This window comes from Nelumbo lutea, chromosome 6 (genome assembly GCF_056320005.1).
Source record: "Nelumbo lutea isolate HS-2025 chromosome 6, American lotus-T2T, whole genome shotgun sequence".
In the NCBI taxonomy this organism is placed as follows: domain Eukaryota; kingdom Viridiplantae; phylum Streptophyta; class Magnoliopsida; order Proteales; family Nelumbonaceae; genus Nelumbo; species Nelumbo lutea.
Window position 1 is genome coordinate 64,646,489 of NC_142689.1, and position 6,679 is coordinate 64,653,167.

Consider the following 6,679-nt stretch of genomic DNA (forward strand, 5'->3'; position numbering starts at 1 on the left):
GCAATATATATTTATTATTTATTATTTATTATTTATAATATAAATATTTTATATTTATTATATACAATATTATATAAATAAAAAACCAGAAAAACCAACAAACTGAGCTGGCAGTTAAATCAGTCAATTAACCGATCGGCTTTAGTTCGGTTTCGATTATTGGTTTTCCAAAAAACGATACTACCAGTTCAAATTGGAAAAAAAAAAAAAAGGCCCATGGTTTGCTTATGAGCACCCCTACTAATTTGTATCTTATCCCATCAGTTTTACCTTTTTGGCCCCGTTCACCTTTCGGGAAGTTATTTACCTAGGTAAGTGCATTACCCATATTCTTTTATTACTCAATAAATAAGGCAATGTTTGGGAGTGCTTATGTTAAAAATAAGTCTTTATTGAATAAGTGCTTAAAAACAAGTGTTATTCGAATAAGTACTTATTTGCATTTGGCACCCAACTTTTTCAAGTGCTTATTTTAAAAACTAAGCACTTATTTTATATTGGGCGTTTGGTGGTATTTTTCTCCAATAAGCACATATATCTCTTTTGTCCTTCATTTTCTTTCAAATTTTCAAAATATCCAATCCAAAGTGAATGAATAAAAGTACTTTGGTAGAAGTGATTTCGTAAAAGTACTTTAGTAAAAGTATTTCTGTAAAAAGTTCTTTTGTAAAAGTGTTTTTATAGAAGTACGTTCGTAAACGTGCTCTTATAAAAGTATTTTTGCATAAGTACTTTCATAAAAGTGCTTTCGTAAAAATAACAATATTGAAAGGATATAATTGGTATTCTAAAAAATTATCAGGGACAAGTATGGGAGAAGAAATTGAATAAGTGCTTATTGTATGAGCACTTTAAAAAAAAAAAAACCTGGAAATTTGGGCTTGAAAAATAAGCACTTAGTTTGGACTTATTTCACAAACACCAATAAGTGCTTAATGGTGTGGTCCCAAGCCAAATAAGCACTTCTTTTTAAGCACTCCCAAACAAGGCCTAGGACAATGATTGTTTAGTCATTAAAAGCCATTATTAAAATGGGCAATTTTATTCTATCCAAGTGTTGACAACTTCCCCTAGTGGGAAAGGAGATGGGTATCACTTAGGATCTTTTTGGTGTCGTTGAAGACCAATCATACCACTTCAGTGAAAAATGGTCATTCGAACTCTCTTATTGTTGAAGAGAGTCAGGGTGTGACCGTTAGTACGATCCAAATGGTCAACGAATATATTTGCTTGACCATAGACAATTTTACCCTTTTACATTATTTAAGTGCAAGTCCCATTGTACCCGCCATTAACAATTTTCAGTGATATTCGTTCGGTGCTCGATCGATCAGAGACGTCCAAGGGGCCTCTACCACACTAGAGAAGAGGTGATACACTGCCACCGGAGAATATCTTGCCCTTAGATCTCCGTCAAATTTACTTATTGGAGTGATTTTGAAGAGGTACGTTATTTTTCCTCTTCTGACACTATTTGTCTTAGGCGGCTTGCCAGACGAACACCGGAGTAGTAATTTTTGATTGCCACAATGGACATTGTCGGATCCCTGTATCGACGTCGTGCAAGAGTTGTCGGTGGATAATGTTCATCGAACTTCTCCCAAACCTTGTCGTTGATGCATCTTTGTTTTCACTATCGAGGTTGAAAATAACCTCTCAACCCTTTTATGTATTTTGGAAGTATGGTTGTCCAGTCCATCTAAGTCGGACTAGGTTTTATTATATGCATGGTGTGTAATTATTATAAGGATGCGGTTATATGTATGCAATTTAGAGGGGAAGTTTTTTGTTAAATTGGCTTTTAAACCTAGTTTGGGTCAACCAATACCTATACTTCTTTAAAAAGTACAAATAGCCTAAGAAAATTTTTGGAATTTTGTGATGACAAAATTTACCCCTCTATATTTAAATTTATGGGAAATTGTCTAAAACTCACCATGAGTTTTCAACATTTTCCTTAAACTCACCACAACTTCTCAAAATGTCTAAAACTCACCATGTTAGTAAGTTTTTATTTTCCAAAACTCACCTTCCATTAGTGCATTGTTAATGCTTCCTAACATAGGTGTCCATGTCAGCATAAATAACAATTTTCATGACCAAATTACCCTTGAATGGCGAGTTAGAGGAAAAATGGTCTTTTCAGTTTTCAATTTTCTTTTTTTTTTTTGCATTTTTAGTGTTTTGTTATAATTTCCAATGTTTTTTATAGTTTATGTTTTTTTTTTACATTTTCAATTTTCTACTATCTATAAATTTTCCTATATTTTTTGTTATTTATTTGTATTTTCTGCATTTTTCTATAATTTTTGGTGTTTTTTCTACAATTTTTATTTTCTAATTTTGTTTTTCAATTTCTATAGTTTGAAAATAATTTTTTGTTTTTTTTTTTGCAATTTCTATAATTTTTTATTTTTTGTAATTTCTATGCTTTTATGTATTTTATATTTGAAAATATTTTTTGAACTTTTTCCTTTTTTCATGTCTAAATATTAAAATAGTAATATATTAACACATGTTAATATACTTTGTATATATTTTATATTTTTCTCTAAAAATTAAAATGGTAATATATTAACATTCATTAGTCTGTTTAACGTCAAGTTAGTGACATAGTGAGTTCTAGACATTTTGAAAAATTGTGGTGAGTTTAAAATAAATGTTGAAAATTTATGGTGAGTTTTAGACAATTTCCCTAAATTTATTGATAAAAAAATGATGGCAAATAGGGTAATTAGTTATGGATATTAAATGAATTGAAAAGAGTTAATTTTAAGATATTCAATGCATTCAATGATCTCTCATTAAATTCAACATTTAAGGTATTAATTTGCATTCACCTTCATTGAATCATATATTTAAGGCTTATTTGTTTCTTCTCAGCATTAAATTCTATAATTAAAAATATACATAATAAATTAATAATTTAAATAACTTAAAAACTTATACTTTTAAAATCTACTTGGAAAAAATAGTTTTTTCATCTAGGTGGTGGTAAGAAATTAAACCATTTGTGTCAAAGTGGCCAATCCATGTTACCACAATTAAATAATATAATTTAAAAATATATAAAGTGCAAAAAAAATGTATAAATAGAAAAAATGGAAACATTTTTAACATCATATATGTGACATATTAAACAATAATAAGTATGCTAAACAATATTTTAAAAACCAACTCAGAGGCCGACCCACTTTTGCCTTTGGGTTACAAGCCACCAGTTCGACTGTCAATGTCAAATGAGTCAAACCGTTTTGTGTCAACACTATGTGTGTGTGTAAAATTATATATTTTATCAATAAATAGTATAATTATGTTTTACATGTATCATAGTTATGTTTTACATATATTACATATAATATATTTATTATGTTATATTTATTTATATATTTTAATTCTGTTTTTTGTTTTTTTTATTTATAAAAAATATTAAAAATTATAATTTGGGGCCAAAAAAGTTTTTTTAGCAAAAATAGCAAGGCAAGGTGCATAATACCCTTGGAACGTATAGATCTTGAAAATTTTATCAAAAGAAAAAAAAAAGATAACCCCAATTGCACATCGGAGTGCAAAGTTATGGCTTCTAAAAGTTTGCACATAATCAAGTGTATAATATGTGACTTGGTTACTGGATCAAATGGGTTAATGGTTGAACCGCCAAAGTTATATGATTTTTAACCAAAAGGGGGAGTTTCAACAGAACTAAACCTAGAATCACAGTCGACTGACAGTTCAAATAGTTCAATCGACCAGGTCAACAACAAGTTGAAAACATTGATGATAAATAAGAAGTATTTTATTAATGATGGAAATGAAATGTAAAATTTAATACCAATTGGAAGTATAACTATTTTCTTATTATCTCTCATTAAATCCCACATCTAAAGTATATTCTCTTATTAAATCCTATATTTAAGATATATTTTTCTAATCATTAAATTATACATTAAATCCACAACATTAATTTTAATTATATAAAAAAAATATTTTGAAAAAAAATTGAAAACAAAACCATTTTCTTCCCTCTTGATGGTGAGTAAACAATTCAACCATTTGGGGTCAAATCCATTAATAAATATTGCCATAATTAAATAATAAAAAATTAAAATAAATAAAATATATAGTACAAAAAATAAAAAGAATTGGGCATGTTATTAAAATTGTATATTCATTATATTAAATTAAAAAAGTATGAAATGTAAGAAGTATTTTTGTATGATGAAAATGTATATCAAAATTAAAATTAACCTAAAAACGAAACTATGTCATAGCCAAATAATAAAATTAAAAAAAATATATAAAATACAAAGAATCATAAAAATAAATATTATACATAATATATAATGTTATATATTTATAAAAAAATAAAATATTGGATACATATATAATATTATACATTCATTATATTAAACAAAAATAAATATTATACACAAGATATAATTTTATCAATAATGGAAACGTAATACAAAATTTAATATCAACATAAAAATCAAACCATTTTTCTTTTTGGGTCGTGGGTTAGTGGTTTGGGTCAAATGGATTAATTGATGATATAATAGTTAAATAATAATTATTTAAAAAATAATAAAAAAGTACAAGTAATCAAAAGAATATATAAAAAATATACATTAATTTTGGCAAACAAAAATTAAGTGTGATAAATAAAAATTATGTATATAATGTAGATGAAATTTCTGCATTTAAAATTGATACAAAAGCAAAAATATTTTGTTATTTAAATGGTGGGTCAATGATCCAACTTTTCAAAGAAATTCATGATATTATAATTGAATAATAAATTATTAAAGAAAAGATAGAATACGAAAGATAAAAAAGTATAGAGTTTTGTCAAAGACATTTTAGAACATTTTTAATGTTATATAATAATCATATTAAATAAAAATAATTGTTAAAATAAAAACTATTTTTATGTAAGACAGAAATGGAATACAAAATTTAGTAGTAGTAGTAGTAATTATTATCGTAATTTAAAATTTCTGCGGGTGCACATTTTGTACAAGTATTTAAGTTTATTTTTAACCATATTGTTATTTTTATTAATTTTCAATTTCTATCCTAACTATGATATATCTAAGACTCAAGTAGTTAATAGGAAAAAAATTCATATGCACGTGCTTAATTACTAGTATGGCTAAAGGGACAAAAGTAGGTTATTAATTAATAATTAATTAAGTAATTATTATCATTAATAGTAATTATTAAATAAATAAGGAATATTATTAAATAGCAATTAATTTTACCATTAATTATTATAAGTGATTAATTGATGTTTAAATATATTATTTGAGCCACCCTATTTCAGTTCAAAAAACAAGTTTTATATATATGGTATGTGTAGATAAATGTATATAATATTATATATGTATTATGTTGTAAAAAATAATAGCAAATAATAAAAAATAATAGAAAAGTAATATTACAAAGATATAGAAGTGAAAAGCTCGTAATAAAAATCCAAATAAAATAATAAAAAAATTAAATATTGGAATATATATATATATTGTATGTGTATACAAATATATATAAATAGAAAATAATAAAAAATTATTAGAAAATGATAAAAATTAATAGAAAATTATTGTTAAAAAATACTATATATATATAATAACAGAAAATAATAAAACATATGACTATACATAGAGGTTTTATTATTAAAAATATTCAATATAAAAAGTAAAGATGTAATAAAACAAAATAAAACAATAAAAAAATTATTTAAAATAGAAAATAATATACATATGATATGTTTATATATATATATATATATATATATATATATATATTATGATAGCAAAAAATTAAAAATGGTAATTTGATGTATGAAAAGATTATGTGTATGCATTCATACATATAATATACATATGATATGTTTTATTTATCAACACAACCTTTAATTTATATTTTGTCAACTCTAATGTCAACACAACCTTTGATTTAATTAGCCATTTGCTTTTTTTTTTTTTATCATCTATCATATTACAGTTTTTTAATATTTTTGTTATCTTTACATATATATATACATTATTATTATTATTTTCTATTGTAAATAATTTTTATTATTTTATAATTTTCTTTTATTTTTTACAATATAATATATATTTTTATATTTATAGTTATAATATATTATATATATTTTTATATTGCTTTCATATATCATATTACCAATTTTTTAATACTTTTTTAGTATTTTATTTGTTTTTATATTATATACTTATATATAATAACACCAAATAATAAAAAATATTAAAAAATAAAAGAAAATAATAGAAAATTATTGTTGTAAAAAATAAGATATATTATATATAAAATGTTAAAATGCTAATAGTAAAAAAAATAAATAACAAAAAATATTATAAAATTACCAATACACACACACACACATATATATATATATATATTGGTATATATATTAAATGGTATATGTATTTAAATATATATAAAATATAAATAATTATTAATTATTTAAAAACTTAAAATACAAAACAATTATCTACTCTTATTTGTTTCTGTTATTTAACTTTTACTTAACAAATCTGCTATTACACGGGTAGGAATGGCAACGGGGCAGGGATCATAACCCCTGTCCTCGACCCCGATTATAAAAGTAACCCCCATCCCCATCCCCAATCCCCGTTGGGGATAAATTTTGTCCTCCATT